Source organism: Macaca thibetana, chromosome 2 (assembly GCF_024542745.1).
Source record: "Macaca thibetana thibetana isolate TM-01 chromosome 2, ASM2454274v1, whole genome shotgun sequence".
Classification (NCBI taxonomy): Eukaryota; Metazoa; Chordata; class Mammalia; order Primates; family Cercopithecidae; genus Macaca; species Macaca thibetana.
In genome coordinates this window covers 94,989,805-95,012,491 of record NC_065579.1, presented here as the reverse complement: position 1 = coordinate 95,012,491, position 22,687 = coordinate 94,989,805, and the positions used below count along the sequence as shown (strand labels likewise).

Here is a 22,687-nt window from a genome sequence, read left to right as displayed (position 1 = left end):
GGCTACAGGTGCATACTACCGCACCCAGCTAATTTCTGTATCTTTTGGAGATGGGGCTTCGCCATGTTGCCCAGGCTCATCTCAAGCTCCTCGGCAGATTGCTTGAGCTCAGGAGTTCGAGACCAGCCTGGGCAACATGGCGAAAAAAATCCAAAGTGCTGGGATTTAAAAAGGCGTGAGCCACCACGCCCGGCTCCCTCGTAGCATTTCCGTAAGTTGGCTACAGCATCACAAGGTGTCTCCGCACACAGTTTGGGAACCATGGTACTGTAGTGTTTACTTGTAAGTTGCCGATGTTGGCTGACGCGTCGAGTTCTTCTGTCTTTCCTAACTTTCAGCATATTCTCATAAACCTGAGACAGCCTTCTGTGAGTCTAAGAGTGGATGAGTGTCAGAGATGGTTCAAGGAGGCAGGCTGGGAACAACACACACGGGTGGGAAGAGAAGCCCAGAACATAACTAGTTCAGCAGAGACAGGAGCTCGGTGTGAGTGACCCTCTAGACATAACTTCCAGAGTCCTGGTAGAATATCAGGGCGGCATTTCACTTTCTACAGGATTCAGAATGGAATTTGAGCCAATCTTCAGACGCAATGACTCCAGTTGGCATTGTTTAAAAGAACTGAACACCTATTATCTTGGTTGTTGGCAAGGTTTGTAGAATATTGAATGTAAATTACCATCATTGCTAAGCCTAAAATTAGAGATGTGTGTCATGGGGACCAAAAAAAGAATCCTTATATAGTATGTGTATATATATGTATTTTGAGATGGAGTCTCGCTCTTGTTACCCAGGCTGGAGTGCAGTGGCATAATCTCAGCTCACTGCAACCTTCACCTCCTGGATTCAAGCAGTTCTCCTGACTCTGCCTCCTGAGTAGCTGGGGTTACAGCCATGCACAATCATGCCCGGCTAGTTTTTGTATTTTTGGTAGAGACAAGGTTTCACCATGTTGGCCAGGCTGGTCTCGAACTCTTGACCTCAAGTAATCCACCTGCCTCGGCCTTCCAAATTGCTGGGATCATAGGCATGAGCCACAGAATCTGGCCTATAGAATATATTTTGATGACAGAGGTCAAGGTGGAAGCTAGTTTTAAGGGCTGTCATTTTACATTAATAGAGCAATAGTGCCACACTTAACTAGCAATTTGCCCTTCTTTTGCTGAATCCATTACTGTGCCTCATTCTCCTTGTCCTGTATGAACCATCCTGATAATGTTGTCCCATGAAAGACAATGCCCATATTTAGTGACCCTCTGAGTTCATACTCCCAATTCCCAGGTCAAGGTCAGGTCCAGGTCAGGAGCAGGAACTGGCAAATTTTTTTTTATAAAGAGCCAGACAGTAAATATTTTAGGCTTTGCAGACAGTACCACCTCTGCCACAATTGCTCAGCTCTGCTGTTGTAGCATGAAAGCAGCCACAGACAATACATAAAGGAATGAGCATAGCTCATTCTAATAAAACTTTATTTGTAAAAATAGACAGTGGGCCATATTTTGCCTATGGGCTGTAATTTGCAAACTTCTGATCCAGGAAGTGACAATTTGTGATAGAATGCATATGATATAGTTCAGTAGCCACTGTAATGAAATACACAGCTGCAATGAGTTTGCCAAACTCACAGTTAAGGGCACAGTCTTCCAACACAACTATCGCATCTGCTCAAAATTCAGATACCAGCTGAAAGTTTAGAGATCTTCAGGGCCACCCTCACTTCTGACCAACTGGCTACAAATTCAAGGGTCCCCACCCACAGACTTTCTCAGGCATGACCATTTGCTAGAACTACCCACAGAACTTAGGAAAGAGCTATGTTTCTAATTATGGTTTTATTATAGCAAAAGGATACAAGTCAGAACAAGCCAAAGAAAGAGATACATAGGGCCAAGATCTGGTAGGGTGCCAAACAGAAAACTGTCAGTCATCTCCTGTGGAGTCCTTGATCATGTTACCTCCTCCCAACTACAATTAGTAATAATACTCAAGAGTACTGCCAACTAGGGAAGCTGAACTGAGTTCCACTGTCCAGTGTTTTTATCAGGGCTTGATCTCAGACTGCCCATGTTAGCTGATCTTTAGTTCCTCTGCCTCTCCTGGAGATTGGGGCTAAAAGTTTTGGTTTCCAGTTCTTAAACTGAAACTGGGAAAAGATCAGAACTGATATGGCATGTGCCATAAGTCCCCATCATATTGCATTTTTAGGCTGTCCAGTGGCTAAAAACCCTTGGAAAACAAGAATACTTCTACCAAACAAGACATTCAAGGGACCTAGAGATCAGCTTCTAGCAGCTGAGGACAAAGGACAGAACTTGCTTTGGGTAAAGTTAATTCTTCACTACACAATAATATATAACAGCTTCAAAATTCCCTAATTTTATGGTTTCCATTTATTTACCTGTTTCTTCATTCGTTTCTGTATTAAAGCAACATTTTTACCATTCTAACAGTCTCCTAAATGGTCTTCCAGCTTCCACCCTTTCCCTTGTTTAGAGCCATCCCCTGTAAACCTAAGTCAGATGATGTCACCCCTCGGCTAAGGACTCCAATGGCTCCCATCTCAGACAAAAAGCCAGAGTCCTTACAATGGTGTACAGGGCCCTTCATGACCTGGCTCCCATCACCTGACTACCCTCATCTCCCTCTGCCCTCCTCTCACTCCTCTCCAATCGTATCAGCTTCCTGACCATTCTTCACACATACGAAGCCAAGGCCTCTCCTTTGCATTGTCTGTTCTCTCTGCCTGGAATGTAAATATCCTCCAGATAGCCATGTGGCCATCCCCTCCTTCCTTCAAATCTTCACTGAAACGTTACTTTCACAATGAGACCTCTCCTAACCACTCCATTAAAATTGAGACCTCTCTGAGCCCCCTGCCCTCAGCACACCGGTCCTACTCTCTATTTTTCAAATATTTTTAAATTGTGGTAAAAAGTGCTTAATATAAAATGTACCATCTTAAACCATTTCTAAGTGTATAGTTCAGTAGTGTTAAGTAGCTCACATTGTTTTTACTAATATTCAGAACTTTTTCATTTTGCAAAACTGAAACTCTGTGCCTATTAAACAACAACTTCCCTTTTCCTCCCCCTCCAGCCCCTGACAACTATCATTCTACTTTCTCTTTCTATGAATTTGACTACTCCAGGTATTTTATGAGTGGAATCATATAGTACCATTCTTTTGTGTCTGACTTATTCCACTTAGTATATTTTTCTCAAAGTTTATCCATGTTGTAGTGTGTGTCAGAATTTCCTTCCTTTTCAAGGTTCAATAATATCCCATTGTACTATGGTCTGAATGTTGATGTCCCCCTGAAATTCATATGTTTAAACCTAATATCCAGTGTGAGAGTATTAAGAGATGGGTCCTTTGGAGAAGTGATTAAATCATGAAGGCTCCACCCTCACGAATGGGATTTGTGTCCTTATAAGAGAGGTTGAAGGGAGCTGCCTTGCCCTTAGGCTATGAGAGGACACAGTCAGAAGGCCAGATCCATTAAGCAGAGTGAAGCCTTACCAGACACTAAATCTTCTGGCACCTTGATCGTGGAATTTCCAGCCTCTAGAGTTGTGAGCAATAAGTTCACGTTGTTTGTAAATTACTCAATCTAAAGTATTTTGTTATAGTAGCCTGAAGAAAGACAGAAATTGGTACTGAGAAGTGGGGTGCTATTATAACAGACAGCTAAAAATGTAAAAATGTAGAAATGGCTTTGGAACTGGGTAATGGGTAGAGACTGAGAGTCTGGGGGTGCATGCTGAAAAAAGCTTACATTGCTGTGAACAGAGCATTAAGGGTGATTAGTGTGAGGGCTCAAAAAAAGAAAAGAACTGTAGGGAATGCCTCAATCTTCTTAGAGATTACCTAAGAGGTCATGATTAGAATATTGGTAGAAATATGGATGATAAAAACTGTTCTCATGAAGTCTCAGACAGAAATTGAAACATGTTATTAAAAACTGGAGGAACAGTGATCCTTGTTATAAAGGATCAGTGATCACTTGGCTAAATTGTATTCATGTCCTAGTGTTTTGTGGAAGGCAAAGCTTGAGTGCTGAAATAGAATAGTTGGTGGAAGAAATCTCCAAGTAAAGTGTTGGGGGTGTGGCATGGCTGCTCTTGACTACTTATAGTAAAATGGAGGAAGAAACAAAAAAAATTAAAGATGGAATTTATAATCGAAAGCAAAACTTAAAGATTTGGAAAATTCTCAGCCTGGCCATACTGTAAAGAATTGAAAGGCATGTTTGGGAGATAATGCCAAGGGCATGGCCAAGTGACCATTTGATAAAGAGATTAATGTGGGTAGGCAGAAGCCTAGTGCTATTCTTTACGACAATGCATGAATGTTTTGGAGATCTTTGAGGGGTGCCCTACCCATCACAGGCCCAGAATGTCAGGGCTTTGAGAGCAGAATGAGTTCACGGCTCCACTCCCCTGACTACAGTGCAGCACTCCTTGGCCACTCCACTTGTGACTCAAGCAGGTGCAGCTTGTCCACCCCTTCCAGAAAGCACAGGTGGTAAACCTTGGCAGCATCTACGAGGTGCCATCTCCACCAGGGTGCAGGGGTGGATGAACTGTGAAGGGATGGCTACCTTCACCTCGATTTGGAAGGATGCCCCAAAGAGCCTCAAGGCCCAGGAAGAGAACCACGGCAAGGGTGGAACCACTATAATGAGCTCCAACTAGGGCAATACCCAGTGGAACCCTGAGGGTGGGACCACCTCAGAAAGTCCCCACTAAGGCAATGCCTGGTGAAGCCATGGGAGTCAGGGCTATTCCCAATACCCCAGAAATATAGAGCCCGTATTGTGCAACCCCAGCCTGGAAGAACTGCAGGTACAAAACTCCAATCTGTGAGAGCTGCCACACTCAGGAACCCATAGTGGCAGGGTCACCCAGAGCCTTGGGAGACCAAACCCTACCCATGTGTCCAGAAAGTGGGACATGGAGTCAAATAAGATTATTATGGAACATTGAGATTTAATGTTTGCCCTGTTGGGTTTTAAATTTGGTTGGGACCTGTTATCCCTCCATTCTTTCCTGTTTCTCCTTTTTAGGATGCAAATGCCTGCCATATGTCTATCCCACCATTGTAGTTTGGAAGCACAGAACTTGTTAGATTTCATGGACTGATAGTTGGAGTGGAATTTGCCTCAGGATAAATCACATCTTTGAGTCTTACTCAAATGTGATTTAGATGATATTTGGATGAGACTGTACTTTAGACTTTTGCACTGATGTTGAAACAAAGACTTTTGGGGTTATTGGAATGGAATAAATGTATTTTGCATGTGAAAAGGACTAAACTCAGGGAGCTGGAATGCTTTGATCTGCTTGTTGGTATTTCCCCCATATAATTTCCCCCAAAATTTATATGTTGAAATGTAATATCCAATATGATAGTATTAAGAAGTGGAGGCTTTTGGAAAATGATTCTCATGAGGGCCCTGCCCTCATAGATAAGATTAATACCCTTATAAAAGAGATTGCAGGGAGCTGTCTGCCCTTCCACCATATGAGAACACAGTGTTTGCCCCTTCTGCCATGTGAGGACATAGCTGAAAGGCACCATCTTTGAAGCAGAGAGCAAACCTTCACTAGGCACTGAATGTGTTGGCACCTTGATCTTGGAATTCTCAGCCTCCAGACCTAAGAGCAATAAATTTGTTGTTTATAAATAACCCAGTCTAAGGTATTTTGTTATAGCAGCAGGAACAGACTAAGACACATTGTACATATATATATGTGTCTATCTATCTATCTACTCACATTTTGTTTATCCATTTATCCATCAGTGAACACTTAGGTTGCTTTCATCTCTTAGTTATTGTGAATAATGTTACAATGAACATGAGTGTGTACTCACCTCTATTTTTTTCATGGCATTTATCACTTTATAACATTATATAATTTACTTTATTTATCACATATATTGTTTAGTATCTATTTCACCTCACAAAAATGGAAGCTCCATGAGGGATTTTTGTCTTGTTTGTTCCCTGATGTATTCCAAGCATTCTAAGCATGATGACATGCAATAGATAGTCACTAAATAGTGCTATTAAGTAAATTAGTAACCAACTTTTATCATATACTAGGTCCTCCGCTAGACCTTGTGGAGGCACCAGCAAATAAAATACGGAATTTACAGCTTATTTATCTTTAACCCTTGGGATAGTTAAAGAAAATTAATTGGCAGGCCCAAAATTGGCAAAACAAGCTTACTTGCAAGAATGCTGTTAGTTCCTCAGCTTACCTACTTTGCTTCATGTGGGTCCCTTCCTGGATTTCACAGGCTTACAGCTGGAGGAGAATCACCACCTGTGTTACCTAACGACCAGAATAAGCTGTTCCTAGCTCTTCAATTAAAGTATACATGATGTGAAGAGATTTGAATAATTGATTTGTAATTGAATAATGATTCCATTTTTATGTTACCTCTTCTGGAATAATTCCACCCACGGATCTGGCTTACTGGACAAGTATATTTCAGGATTCTTATAATTCTTCATTTAAGATTACCATCCATACGTAGAAAGGTTTCAAATATTTTTCTCATCACACGTCTGTAGAATTACTTTGATTTCCAAAGTTTAGGTGATAGCCATTTTTAAAATCAGCAATTTTACTTGAACAAAATTCCAGTTTCCCTGAAATAACTAAGCACCCTCATGGGGTGTACTATACTGGGAGTTTACCTGTGGAGATCTCAGGAGCTCTGTTCCACTTTTTGGGAGTATGCAATCAATGCAGTGGATTCTCTTTTCTGCTTCTGCTTGGTCTGATATTGAAATTGTTATTTTTACTCCCTCTTTTCAGCAAATAGAAAAGTTCCTTTGCTCATTTTTTCCTGTTAAAAATGTAGTTCACGATTATTCCAGAAAATACAAAATAACAGAAAAAAACAAAAAAGGACACTAATTATTCCAATTGATTTTAACAGCTTGGTGAATATAATTCTAGATCTGCACTCTCCAAATTAATTACCACTAGTCCCACATGGCTATTAAGCACTTGAAATGTGGCTAGTCTGAATTGAGATGTGTTGTAAGAGGAAAATACACATCAGAAGACTTAATATGGAAAAATGGTGTGAAATATCTCATTAATAATTTTAGGATTCATTACATGTTGAAAGTAAAATATTGTTAATATATTAGGTTAAATAAAACATATTATTTGTTATATTAGTTTATTTTTACCTTTTTTAATGTGGCCACTAGAAAACAAAACTATATTGGTGGTTTGCATTATATTTCTGTTGGACAGTGTTGCTCAGAAGGTAATTTTCTGTGTATCTCTGCACATAAATACATATTGTAAGGGAAGGATCATGGTACTTCTATTTCATGACCCCCATTCTTCACTTAGTAATGTATTTCAACATATTTCCATGCCTTTGGACATATTTCTTTAAAATTTTGTAATAGCCACAGCATTTCATTGTAAAAGTGGGCCATAATTTCTTCAATCAACATGCTTTTAGTAAACAGTGGAATGTTCCCATTTTTCACTAAACAAAGTGCATTATAATAAATATCCTTGAACCTACATTTTTGTCTGTGTGACTATTTTATTATACTAAATTTCCAAACATGGAACTGCTAAATCAAAAAACACACATTTTTAAGGTTTTTGATACTTTATAGTTTTATAAGCTAAAAACTACCATGGCAGTCTAAAAAATATGGTGCCAATTTAAACTCCATCAGTAGACTATACCCTGGTTCATTTCCTTACAGCTTTCTTTTATTGACTGTTGTAATTTTAAAGAAAAATCTCATTGTTTTCATTTTCTTCTGTTGTAAGTAAGTTGGAAGGTTTTTATATTTTTATTAGTTTTTATTAGTACTTTGTAACTCATCTTTTGTAAACTAACTGTTCATGTCTGTAGCCCATGTTTCTTTTGGAGAATTCATCTTTTGTTATTGATTTATAAGGATGTTTTTATAGATTAATTATATTAATCCTTGGCCACACATGTTTCATATGTTTTTTAGTTTATTTGCTTTCTAATCTTTTATGTTTCTTTTTGATGTTGAGGTTTTTAATCCCTACATAATTTTCTTTTAAGATAACTGCCCTTGAGCTTATGTTAAGAAATTCCTTTCATACTTTAAAAATTATATTGTTATTCAAGTATAACATTTTCTAGTATGTTCTTGGTAAAACTTTTTACATTTATTATCTTACACCATATGGAATCTATTTTTGTGTAGAAATTGCAAGGCTTATCTTTTCTAAATATTTAGCTAGATATCCCAACTCCATTTATCAACCATCTGGCCTTTGCTCATTGGTTTAAAAGTCAACGAACGTGAAAGGATCAAGTACATACTAGGTCAAGTCCATGGAAACTGGTAGAAGCAGAAAGAAAGAGGTATGTGTTTGTGTCCAGGATACAGGTGGGCAGGAATCACAGGGATCAGGGTAGGCTGATCAGCAAGAAGGCGATAGGGTGCCAGCCTTCTGTCATGTCCCAGAAAAATGTACAAATACATCCAGCTTTGTATGTAATTGCATGAGATTGGCAGATCTCCTGAGTCTGTCCAGTGGAGTTATTGGGATACTGACTCAAACATGAAGATCTCTAATCTGAAGAGTTGTGGGAAGCAAATTAAAGACCTAGAGAGGAAAGCCATACTCCAGGTAAAGATAGGCACAAAGATGCTACTCTACTTTTTATGTAGTCACATTGGGATATTCAGCAGCCCCCAAACTCAGACTACACTGCTCAGTCTCAGCCATCTCTTTCTACTGATGCCTTGTCTAATCTGCGATTTTCTGCTGCAGTAAATATTGCTGGTTGCCTCTCCTGCACCCACTCTCCACCCTATCAGTGTCCACAGTCTTGTTTAGTTATCCACCCTCCCACTCTAGGAAGCTGATTCCACTCCATTCAGCACCAGGGGCAGACCCTGGTTGACTCAGAACAATCGGAATGTTATACCCTTTGACCCCAGTCATTGGTCCAGGAGTGGACATGTGATGTAAGACATCATCCCATTGGGAATTAAGGTCTCTTGCTTGGAACACTGGGGCGGAAGCATTGCCTCTCACCCACTGGACACAAAAGGGGAAACAAAGGCACCACCTGCTTCTGTCAACCATCAACCAACCAGCCTTAGAACAAAGTCAGCACTGTGCAAGGGAGTGAGAATAGAAGAGAGGAAATTCCTCAATGAGACAGCTAAGTCACTGAATCTACCAACCCCGAAGGCCGTCTTAACTCAGGGCTTCTGTTACTTGAGTCAATAAATTTTTGTGTGATATTTTCTGTTGTATGTAACCTAAGATTCCTAATTGATACACCCTGGCCTAGGAATTCTTGGCTTAAACACTACCTTCTCCATGGCTTCCATAGTCAAGCCAGCTATAAGGGATCCCTCCCTCAGATGACCCTCGCTCTGAGCATATGTTATGTCGAAATTCGGTCCTAGGAGAAGGATTCAAAATCAATGAACAACATGCCTACCTGTATATCTGATGGAGAGGCTGAACCTTTGGGCTGGACTCTTTTTCGTCTTGACATTTCAGGGGACATTAAGTGCTCATCTGATCTGCTGGGCCCCTTAAGGTGAAGGTCTCTGGTTTATCCATCTGGTCCACTCATAGGCAGCCTGTGATAAAAATGAACATTTAAAAAGGTACAGAAAGGCCAGGTGTGGTGGCTCATGCCTATAATCCCAGCAGTTTGGGAGGCTGAGGCAGGTGGATCACTTGAGCCCAGGAGTTCAAGACCATCCTGGACTACATGGAGAGACCCCATATCTACAAAAAAATACAAAAATTAGATAGGCATGGTAGCATGTGCCTGTAGTTCCCAGCTGCTTGGGAGGCTGATGCAAGAGGATTGCTTGAGGCTGGGAGGTTGAGGCTACAATGAGCTGTGATCAAGCCACTGCACCACAGCCTGGGCTACAGAGTGAGACCCTGTCTCATAAAATAAAATAAAACAAAATAAAATAAAATAGTAGAGAAAACTCCAGCCACTTACCCATGGTAATTGCTATAGTTATTCCTTCATAAATATGACAGGACTACCAAGATTCACCACCTGTTGAAACAAACAAGTGAAACGAAGGAGATGGGCCAATATGATCAAATAGAACAAGTGACCCCAGGAAAGCAGAATTAACTTTTGGAGAAGAAAACCTCAAAGAAATCTCATTACCTCCCAGAAAAAGTTGAGTGGCTACTGCATCCATTTACACAAGGGCACACAGCTATATAAAGGAGCAATAAGAGAATAAGAAATAGTGTACAAAAGTTCATAAATACAATTATGAAAATTAAAAATATGATCACTACATTAAACATTGAATGCAGGGGCTGTAATTTAAAATGTCCTAGGATGTAAAGCAAGAGAGGGATGGAGCAGAGGAGAGAGAAGGCGGATGAGAAAGCAATTGTTGGCAGGGCTGGAAATGGCAGAAAGGTCTAACCAGGAGGGGGAACATCCATCAAGTAAAACACTACAAAGAGAAAACAGAAAATATAGGGGAGAAAATATTTTAAAAACAATAGAAGACATTTTCCAGAGCTAGAGAAAGACACAAGACTTCAGATATAGAAGGTCCAGAAATTATATATATATTTTTTATTTTTATAATTTTATACATTATACTTTTATGTTTGTAATAACAACATGTATACATGTACATATATAATTTAGACTCTGTTTGCCCTACTAGAATGTAAGCTCTGAGAGTGCAGGGACTATTTTTTTTTAGTTGCTGTGTTCCTACTGCCTAGGATCTGACACAAATAAATAAAATAAAAATAAAAATATAACTAATCCAAATCAAAAGGAATAAAAGAGGATGAAAGGGGTAGTATAAATAACCTAAAATGCTTGCTTTCCAAAGTAGAGTACCAATATTTCTTGACATTGACAAAACAAGAAAAAATACTATAGGACTTCCAGATCAAGATGATAGATTGAGCACATGGATATATTTTTACTCTGTCTTGAAATCCCAACAAAACAACAGTAAAGGGGCTTTTTACAAGCCAAAAAAAGAAAAAAAAACCCATAGGAACAAAAGGAAAGAGTAAAATGTACCATCAGAAAAATGTTGGAAGCTGGGAAGCAAATGGATTGGGACTAACTCTCAACTAACCTGGGACAGCTGAATCCCAGGCTGGTAGTAGAGAAAGTTCTAAGACAGCTTCACTGACAGGAATGGGGTGCAAAGGGTGTGTGGTTTGATGAGGGCAGACATGAGGTAAAAGAGGTCTGGGGTCTCATTTTCTGAAGAAAAACAATAGATACTGAAAAGTTAAGAAGTGAAAACAGAAAAAAGAATTCTTAGTAATATGGAGGTAACTACCAAAAGAATCAGCCAGAAGAATTGAAAGTGTTTGCCTCTGAGGGGAACAAAATGAGAAGGAAGCTTCTGTTGTTTGTAACAAACTTTATTGAAGAATTTGACTCTGTAAGTTTACTCATATAACTGTAATATTTTTTCAAATTATTAAATAACAGTAAAAAAGTTATACACCACTAGCTAAAAACATAGGTAAAAGCAGGATCCTTTGGAGAGTAGGATTATGAGGAAGGGGGCTAGATGAAGTGCACACGTATTTCCATACCCTTAAATACTGTTCGAGCTTTTATCTCCATGCATGTTAAGCAAGTATCTATATTTACTTAGAGATGTATATTGGTTACAAAAATGGTCATAATAATTGTCTTCCCTGTATACCTGCCCTTGTGTGGTACCCTTACGTTGTCTCCAGGCTCGGTCACTTGACTTGCTATGGTCAGTGGGACAATAGCAAATGTGATACATGTAGATACTTGAAAATTGCTTATGTATTGGAACTTGCCCTCTTTGCTGCTGGGACCCCTGATTACCACTACCATGTAAAAAACCTGGGCTAAACTGCTAGAAGGTGAGAGACCAAATGGAGCAAATGTCAATGTTTCAACTGAGGCCCTCATAAACCAGCTGGTCCCCAGTCAACCTGGCAGCCAACCATGGATGCATGAGCCCGGCAAGACCAGCACAAGAGCCAACCAGCTGAGGATAGCTCCAACACCCTAGTCACAGAATTGTGAGCTAAAAAAGGTGTATATTAAACTTTTGAGGACAACTGATTATGTATCAAGTACTAATTGATAGAGATACATGCAGATATGGAAGTAGAAAATAAAATAGAAACAAAGATGTATAACAGAATTTTTGGATCCCAACTCAGATTTGTAAGATCATGCCAGAGAGTAAATCCTGAGAATTTATTGTTTGAAAATTTCCACAGTGATTCTAATACAACCTGGACAAACATTTGAGAACCATTGGTATAGAACAAAGACCAAAGAGTTTGGAGATCTAGGTTCCAAACCAACTTCTTCTCCTTACTAATAGTGTAATCTTGGGCAAGCTGTTTAACTACTCTGAGCTTCAGTTCTTTTTCCCAGTAAAATAGAGGAAAGTTGTTATGAGGATTAAATGGTCTTGTATATAAAAAGTGTCCAGCATTGTACACAAAATTTCTTCCCCTTCCTCCCCCACGAACCCTGGTGGACCCTCACCGAAGCAGCCTATTTAATGTGTAATTCCAGAAAGCCTGCGGAGTAGTATAATATGAGATTTTTCTTGTCTTTTCTATCTTTAATAAAGCACAGAAGAGAAAGAAAGTTTGGTGGAAAGCAACCCTCAGAAGGATTTTATTTCCCCATTTGTCAGTGTGACTTTAATAAAAATGTGATGGTGTGAAACGAGAAACTTCCAGGGAAGAATGGAACAGGCCATAAGGGGAAAACAGGGTTTTTATCACACTCACGATTTTGAACAAATAATTTGGAAAATCTCAAATACAAGACCAGAAGTTTCTAGTAAAGGTGCAAGAAATCGTAGAAGAAGGACCAATAGCACGACATCAACTTCAGAGTGTAAAATCTCCTTCATGATTTGCTGGAGTCTGTAGAGTGAATGTGGACGACCAGGGGGAAGCTCCATGGCTTCATGGAAGTCATGTCACCAGTCTGGGCCCCAGTTTTCCTATTTGTAAAGTAAGAGGCTTGTATTCATTGATTTCTGTGGTTCTTTGGAATGCTATCATTCTATCAATTTATAACTAGACCTTTTTTTCCTCCTTATCTAACTGTATCATACTTCAGCCCTCCATTTTGAAAGGAAACTGGGCAACCGTTAAAAACAAACAACTGTCTCTTGGTGTTGACCCGATCCCTGATTTTTATTTGTTTTCATTCAGAGAGAAAGATAACTATGTTTGTGGCCCGTCATCTATGTCTGTGTTTCTTATAATTTTTTTTTCAAATTTGCAGCACCATACTATCAGAAGAAGAACTACAAGCATTGCCTCAGTTTCCCCCAGGTGATCAGCATTTGGGAGGACAAAAATAAAATGGCTTGGTGACATCAAAAAATAAAACAAGTGAACAAATATAATTATTGGCCACTCTTGTGTATAAATGCCTTATCACTCCCACATCAGCCAGAAACAGATACACACTCAGGACATTCACCTTAGCTGTATTACAAACTGCATCATCAGTTCATATCAGAAAAAGAAAGATACTCTGGGCTCCTGGTGACCAGAGCCCCAGGCTTTAACGACTTTAACCCATGTTTCTGTTATCTGGGTATCTGTCCCCAAGCTTGGGGCCCCTTCCTGACATGATGGTATGCACAGCCTCTGATGAAAGAGGAATTAAAATGTGAGAAAGTTGTGATTGAATGTAATTAGACAAGCTTTACCAGGCCTGGTAAAGAACTCAGAGAACCATCCATCTGGCCTAAGCAATCTGTTATAATAATGCTTGAAATGTGAAACTATTTAAAATCTAATTTTAAAATCCTATAGAAGGCAATGATGGCATTTTTTAAAGTCAAAGTGAACATTTTAATATTGACATTTGTGGATCTTTCCTAGTGTGGTCACAAAACCACACCGGAAAAGACAGACACAGAGCTAACAGAGAATCAAGTAATTCCAGCAGGTATGTGATCCGTGTCAGGCCACTGTGGTTCTTAAAGTAGACCTGTAATATACATACTCCATTAACTGAGTTCACTGGCTGCATATCTTAAATTATAGCATAGGTTGGGGGGCTCTCTACCCTTGGAAGAACCAATACATTATTGGGCAGGCCAGCACTCGCCCCACTAAGTAGAGAAAATGGAATGGACTTACCCCATGTTGGTGATTAGAACCTTGGTTCAACTGTAGTCTGTGAACCAGTTGCATCAGCATCACCTGAGAGGTTGTTAGAAATACCTTCAGTCCCACACCAGACTGAATGAATCAGAACCTGCATTGTTACAAGTTCCTAAGGTGATTCATATACATGTTAAAGTTGAAAGACCACTGGGGTGAAGCCTCTTCTTTGTCCAGGTAAGATTATTTTCTCCTTGTGAAAGACTGCAAAAAATGGTCACAGATTTCTCCCACTTCTCTTTTCACGTGCCTTTGCTTCCCCCATTAAGTGGTAGAGTCTATTTCTCTACCCCCTTGAATAGGGGTGCTTAATGTCCTGCTTTGAACAATGAATTGCAGTAGAAGTGATGGTGTTAGAGTGCCAAGTCTGGACCTCAAGCGGCCTGGCAGCTTCTGCTCTTGCTCTCTTGAGACCCTGAGAACACTGTGTGAAGAAACCCAGTCCAGCTGGCTGGAGGATGAGAAAGCTTGTGGAGAGTAAGGCCCAGAGAAGAGCTGTCACCCATAGCCAGGGATGTAAGTGAGTCATGTTGGATCACCCAGCCCCAGTGGAACTGCCTGATGATAACAGTCACATGAGTGTCCTCAGGAAAACCAACAGAGGAACAGCCCAGCTGATCCCAGCCCAAACTGCTGACCCACAGAATTATGAGGAAAAACTCGTTGTATTAAACCATCAAATTGTATAGGTGCTTTTTATGCATCAATAGATAAATAATGCATTTCTGAACTCTTCAACCAGGGCTGTATGGATTTCCTGAGAACAAACAAGTCCATCTTGGTGAAAGAATCTGCCTTCACTGATGTGAAACTAAAGCTTGGGCAAGTTTACTTCTGGAGAAGAAACGCTGTTGATAGGCTTACACGTGACGATGGAGCAATGGAAATATTAATGCTGGATGATTAACACAGACTCTACAACCAGTGAGTTCTCTTCAGAACCTCTGGATGACTGTTGCAAAGAAATAAAAGCCATGATCAAAATTTTCTGATATCTGATGTCTAGATTTATGCAGAGACCTCTGGCCTGGCTCTGCCTACTCTCACCCCCGTGCCTTGACCTAGACTCCTAATAGTTTCTGCTCAGATCCAACACCAACCGAAGAAGTGATCCAGGAGTCTTCAATGAGCAGTGCAGAACTGGAAAGCGTCTAAGCTTTGGAGTCACCCTGAACCGAGTTTCAATCCTGACCCCACCACTCATTAGCTAGGTGATTGGACAAATAGATTACCTAACTTCTCTGAGACTCAGTCTTCTGATTTGCCAATTGGGATTAAGGATCCTTATCTATCAAGATTGTTGAGATTATTTATCAGAAAGATGATAGCATCTAATGACTGCCCTATAAGTGTGTTCTGCATAAATGAGGCTGGGATGTGAAAGCTATAAAGTCCCTGACAAGTGTAAATTTTGAAAAGAGACAAACCCATCAGTTCCCCTCCACCAACCCCTTTCCACACTTTGAGAGTTCCTAACTTCTAAGTGTCAGGATGTTCTGACTACAGTCTGGCTGTGTTTTTCTGCTGCCTGATTGGCAGCCATTCTGCTTAGAGCCACTTGGAAGGAGGAGGGGGACAGGGTAATCAGCATTCATCTCTGGGCCAGCAGGTCAAATGGGTACTAATCAGGAAAAATGTTTGGCTATTAAATGCTCCATTGAGTCCTTTAAATATCACCTGATGTGTCATAAATTTGGATTAGCCGTAGAAAATCAATCTTCACCATATGCAAATTAACGATGAAATGAGATTCTCCTTGTGAGCCATTGCTGTCCCTCAGCATACCAGTCACTTCAACTTTATTTAACTGGCCTGAATTTCTCTTCCATTTTGCTTCACTTTGTGACTTGAAGCTCATTATCCCTTTGACAGCTTATGGTCAGAGAGCTCTGGGCCTTCAGAGGGACTCAGCTAGTGCTTTCTTGGGTTAGTTTTCTCATTCTCCCTAGTGCAGACTCAGGCTGCCACCCGGAATGAACCTGGATGTGCTGGCCTTGTCCCTGACGATTTCCCTAAAATTGGATGTTGAACCTGGTAATGATGCATATGATGTGTGTGTGTGGAGTGTGTGTGTGTGTGTGTGTTTGTACCTATGACTATAAATATGGATTCTAGGAACACATTCAGGGAGTTACCTTTTTCCATTACAAAATAAAATGCTATATTTATTAGTTACTCTTCATGATTCCACAAAACAGTGAAGCTTTGGGATCAAACTTCTTGGAGCTGGGCTGAATATGGAATGGCAAAAAATGGGCAAGCTTTTTACCACGCCTTATACTGCTCTGTTTTAGCCCATGCATTTCCCATATAGTTATATGTGTTATATACAAAGCATATAACTACAGGTAGGGAAATGGAGCAAACAGCACTGGTGACTTTTCAAGAGAATAAAATGCTAGTATCTGGTTCCAGCAGCCACTGGCTACCCAGGAATTTATTAATAGTCTGCCTTTGTGTTCAGCAAGCTTGCAATAGGATGCAGCTAATTAGCCTGCCTGGGAACCAACTGGCATGGATTAGAATGGGGTGGAATGGAATGCCTAATGATAATAAACTGTATACTACTTTATAATTTGCTAAAAAACTGACAATAAATTATCTCACTAGATCCTTTCAACAGTCATGTGAGGTTTGCATCAATATTATCCCATTTTACAATATGGAAACTGAGATACAGAGAGGGTAAATTAACGTGAAAAATCTTTAAAATGTTCATGCCGTATGACTAGTAACTACATTTCTAGAAATTTAGCTTGACAAAATAAAAAATCCAAAGATAGATTTATTGATAGATATATACAAAGAAGTTACCTATAATAGTGAACATTAAAAATAACCTATATGTCCAAAAAGAAGAAATCACTTAGGTAAATTATAGTAATTCAACATAAACATACACTTGATAATCTCTAAAAATAAGGTTTCTGAATATCATTTAAAGATGTGAAAATAAATTTACTACATAATCTTTAATTTTTAAAAGGAGATAAAACTTTTTATGCTGGGTAATCCCAATTTTGCTATATCCCTGTATATACCTGAAAAATAACATGAAAGAGATACCTTACAATGTTAGTTATGGTTATATCTGTTTCATGAGGTTGATATTGACTTTCCATCTCTTTCTACTTTTCTCTATTTTCCTAATTCTCTATAATATACAAGTATCATAATTTAAAAAGTGACAAACAATAAATAAAATAATAGTAATATACAAAATTATTTTTAATGTTACTTGAGCAGGAAGAGCTAGTGAAAAAACAGAATATTAAAATGTGAAACACTTGGAGTGGTTTTGAAGGTCAGAGTAAACATATGCCAAATACAGTTATTTTGTCAAAACCATTTTGTTCATTTCTAACTAATTTATCTTTAATAAGATAAACAAGGTTTCAGGAGGCTCTGGCAATGATCCATCTACAAAATCACTGGGTGTTTGGTTCATCCTCGCAATTTTCTATACTTATTTATCCTTCACAAAGCACTGTCAGTGTTTGGGAAAATGATTTTGTGAAACTTGGTAAATGGCTAGGTAAAATATTTCCTTGGATAATGGTGTGCCTGACACTTTAAACATCTGAAAACTCTCAGAGTTATTAGATCTCAGGTAGAGGAGGTCAGATAATGTCTCTGGAGATGGCTCCTATTAGTAGAGCTTTGGATGATGTAAAATACAAGGCAGAGGGTGGAGAGAAAATGGTGGGCTGCAAAAGCAGAATTCTAAATAGATACTTAGAAGGAATTTCCAAACAAGAAGCATAGTTCCTACTTCTATCAGAGTAGAGGGAAGAAAATTGATTCTGCAAGGGAGAAGTCCAGCCATCGTGAGGAGACTTCTAATGACACCCAAATTCCTTTCCTCAAAAAAAATTCTTTTTGCTTGAATTGCACTTAAAGCTATAACTTTAGGACTTTTGATTTGGGTACATTTAAATGTTAATGTATGGGGTTTAAAAAAATTTTTAAACTCATTTGGAATGTAGTGATAGTTTTTTACATTTAATTATTTAATTCTCCTGGAATGTATTTCCTTTTTTTAATGTAAAATCTTTAATACATCTAGAGTGAATATTAATGATTTTATTAATAATCATATCCACTACCACTTATCAGTACTTGCTACATGCCTGGAATTGTGCTAAATCTTTTTACACACATTAGCATACATCATTTGCTTTAAACCTCACAACACTATGCAGATCTGGGGACTGAGCCTCAGAAAGGTCAAGCAGGGACACAGCCAGCAACACACACTTTGATTCCCAACAGGCCATTCCCTTAAACACCTTACTATGATGCCACTTGCATCACAGACCAACTTGTTACGTCAAGCATGGTTCCTTTCTGAAATTTTTGTTTGGTTCCATTGATCTGTTAGTACAGGCTTGCATCTTATTATTTAAACAGCTGATAGGACAAACGCCTCTGATGATTCTACATAATCAAAATTAATCTTGACTATTGTTACCCATACATTCTTCTAGAAGATTTTTTTTTTTTTTTTGACGGAGTTTCGCTCTTGTTGCCCAGGCTGGAGTGCAAATGGCTCAATCTCGGCTCAACGCAATCTCTGCCTTCTTGGTTCAAGTGATTCTCCTGCCTCAGTCTTCCAAGTAGCTGGGATTACAGGCATGGGCCACCATGCCTGGCTAATTTTGTATTTTTAGTAGAGATTGGGTTTCTCCATGTTGGTCAGGCTGGTCTCAAACTCCCGACCTCAGGTGATCTGCCCGCCTCAGCCTCCCAAAGTGCTGGGATTACAGGTGTGAGCCACCGCACCCAGCTCATCTTCTAGAAGATTTTTAAAATAATGTTTATGTTTTAATTATCCAAGTAATACATACTTCTTATTGGCTACTTAGGAAATGTACACAAGTAAGAATAGGAAAAATTAAAATCCCTTGTGAACTTACCCAACCAAAAATGATCACTGTGGTAGCATTTTTGTGAGAATATCATTTACGTATTATCTGTCTCCATTAGAATGTAATCTCCATAAAGCAAGAGTTTATATCTTTTTATCACTGTTGCATCCCAGTATCGCTAATGGATGGCAAGATTCACTCTCCAGACACATGCTCAGGACCAAGGTTCTTATTACCAAACCTGCTCCCAGGGCTGGCTCGTATATGAATTCTTCTCTCAGAAGAGCCTTCAGCCAAGGGAGCTGCTCTGCCAAAGTTACATCTCCTCCAGAGGTAGCCCACATCCAATGAGCTATGGGTTTGGAGGTACCTAAAGGCCCAGGCCCCTCACCACAACTTGGAACAACTCCAAAGGGCCATTCCAAATCTAAAGCTTTCTGTGGAATTGGCTGGGGCCTATAATGTCCTCCTTCCCTAACTCCCCTACTGATGTTATTCTGAAATTACTCCCCAGTAAACCTCCTGCAGGCTAACTTCTGCCACACAGCTTGTTTCCAGGGAGCATAATCTAAGATAATGTAGAACTGTGCTTGACAAGTGGTTAGCTCAATAATATTTGTTGAATGAATACATGCAGAACTCCCTAGGGGCTCTTTCTTCATTCTTGCTGCTTTAACTCTTCAGCAATGAAACAGAAACTCCACTGGGTCCCCGGGAAGTCAGGAGTCAGTCATTCATGTGCAACCATCAACACTATTGCAACGTCTTCCCGTCATTGTCTCCTCTATTCTTGATGAAGCCAGGAGCCTCATCCAGTTCTTGTTAACAGCCTAACATAACAGTGGCCAGAGACAAGATCCCAACTTGGCCACCATTTCTGAGTGTCTCTGGATCCTACCTCCACTAGTCTTTACAAATCTTGAGGCTTATTATCACTGCTTACTGAACCCAAGGAATCTATAGAGATAGAAATCCTGCTCATCCTGCATTTCCTAGTCTCTGTCCAAGCTGCATGGGTCCTAGAGTGGTGGTGAGGATGCTCCCACCTCAGTGTGTTGTATAGATAAGGGCACTTCATGATTGGAAGTGCATGGTCATTCAACCTTCTGATCTTAGTTTCATCCACATGTCTACTTTTTGAGAGCATCATTTGCAAACAGAACGACTGTTGGGACAGGACTAGGACAGCCAACAGAGCCAACATGCCTCTGTTCTTGGTCAAGTCTTCACCTACTCTCCTATTGAAATCATTCTTTGTTCTATCTGAAGCCAGATAGAAACAGAGCTTGAAATTGGAGATTTATGATAAGTTAATTTATTGAAGATGATTCTCAGGGGAAAGGAATAAGGGAAGCAGGGCAGGGGAGGAGAAGGAGCTAAGCAAGGATGTGGTCTCAGCATGAGTCAATTGCACCACAGAGTTGTCCCACCTAGAGGTTCAAGGATCCAGCCTTTTATACCTCATGCAAGCTAGCCATTGGCTATGGACTATCCCCAGAGGAGGAGTGGGAAGCATAACCTTCCAGGCAAGGCAGCTTCCAGTCAGTCAAGGGCAATTCTCTCAAGAAGGGGGTAACTGTGAGCCATTAGCAGCCCAATACTCTCAGCAGGTGGATATGGGTGTTCTAACAATATTCACTACAGGGGTCTTTCTCCCTCTCCTAACAGGTGGCTTCCATCACAATGATCCCTGTGTTTCAAACATAGTTTAGTAACTTTGCCTAAAAAGGGAAAATGTTATACCTCCTTCACATTTCCCCAGAGAGTTCCTCCATTCTTGTATACATTTAGGATCCCAGAAAAATAAGCAAATGGAGGCTCTATGCCTACCCACCCTCTTATCTCCTCTCATCAGCAGTATCCAAGTTCCAAATGCTCATGGTACATTTGCTTACAAAGCCCAGCTTCATAAGAAGGGAGAGCTGATAAATATTTAACAACTGGCTCTCCAAAGAGAAAAACCTTAAGTTGTAAGCATTTGTCACTTTCTGTGGTGTAAATACTCCCATGTGATCAATTTTAAGCTAACATAGTGAAGTCACTGAACAAAGTGTTGGAAATAAAAATGCCGTAGCACACAATCATGCAGCATGTTCACCATAAGTTCACATAAATCACCTCAAAAGCATAGAAATAGTAAAACATAATAAGTAATTAATTTTGAGTATATATTACATTTTTCCTTTTTTATTATTTTTTTAAATATTATATACCCTATAATCAACAGCTTAATAAACTTTAACACATGTATAAATATGTGTAACCATCATCACAATCAAGATTCAGGATACTTGGTAGAAGACAGCTCTAGTATGCCCCAATCCTTGAAAATTTTCCATTAACATGTACATACGTATGTGTATATTTTCTCAAAACATTCTAATTCATGTATTCAAGAAGATACTGCATGCTAGGTTACAATAATAAGCAAAAAGACTAATGTCTGCCTTTACAGAAACAGGCATTAATCATATGATCATACAAAAAAAAATACAACTGAAAACTTATTTTTAAAAATCTGAGGAAAATGCTATGAAGGAAAGTCACAAGAACAAATTCCTAGAAGTGAAATTACTGAGTCAAAGAGTAGCGTATTTGCAAGGCGTTTGGCATATGTTGCCAAATTGCCCTCCAGGAAAATCATTCCAATTTACATTTCTACAAACATTGTATAAGCAATGTATATTTCCTCCTACCCTTGCCAATACTACAGAGTATCTTTTTTTCAGCTATTTTTATTCTGATATGTTAATTTTTTTTAATTTTGCATTTTTAATTACATTTTTGTCTTCCTTTTTGATCCAGTCTTTTCATTTTTTAGAAATTTTCTATTGGAGTATTCACCTTTATTTTATAGAAATGCGAAAGCTTTGTATAATTTGAGGCAGAGACCTATTTTCAATTATCAGAGTAATATGTTTTACAGGAAGTTAGACATACTTCTTTCAAAGAGGAACAGGTTAGGAAAACAAAAGTGCATGACCTGTAAGGTCTGTAGGACCTGGCCCAAGTACACGTGTGCAGCCTATGCCCTCCATGTTCTCCATCTCACTCCACCCACATTGGCTGCCTTTTGGTTCCCCAAAGTTTCAGTTTTCTAATTTTTGTGCATCAGTAATTTAGTTTTATCTCATTTTAAGCTAGTTTCATACTTAAGCTCTTACTTTTTCATCTCCTCTTGTTTGGTTGAACTAATAGTTTCTACAAGAAGACTACATGGATTAGAGATATTTTGAAGAGTTTATCTGATAAAGTCATGTGCCTTTGCACATGGAAGACACTTTATTGGGTATGAAATTCACGATCTTTTTCCAAAGTCTCTAGGTAAGATGATCCAGAAGTTTCTGACATTTAGCATTGAAGAGATGAGTCCTGTTAGGGTAATTTGTTGTTATTGTTCTGCATGACCCCTTATGAATTTTTTCTCTTACAATTAAAAAATGACAATTTAGATACTGTCTTTATCTAGCTGGTACAGTTCTGTTTTATTGGTTTTGCCTGACAGGGAAAGCTTACTTTCAAGCTGCATGCAGAAGTCTTTCCTTAACTCACTAATGTTTTATTCTGTTATGTTGTTAATTATTGTTCTGCATTCTTCTGTAATGCTTACCAAAATCTGCAAGT

General features: G+C 39.2%; 1 long non-coding RNA gene across 1 annotated transcript in view; it reads right to left on the bottom strand.

Annotated features, from left to right (window-relative positions):
* Window positions 1–9,570: 9,570 nt before the first annotated feature.
* Window positions 9,571–22,687, bottom strand: part of LOC126948553 (uncharacterized) — a 96,102-nt gene continuing 82,985 nt past the window's right edge. The window contains exon 3 of the long non-coding RNA XR_007723485.1: window positions 9,571–9,628. This is a non-coding gene — a long non-coding RNA (uncharacterized LOC126948553). The remainder of the gene's footprint in view (window positions 9,629–22,687) is intronic.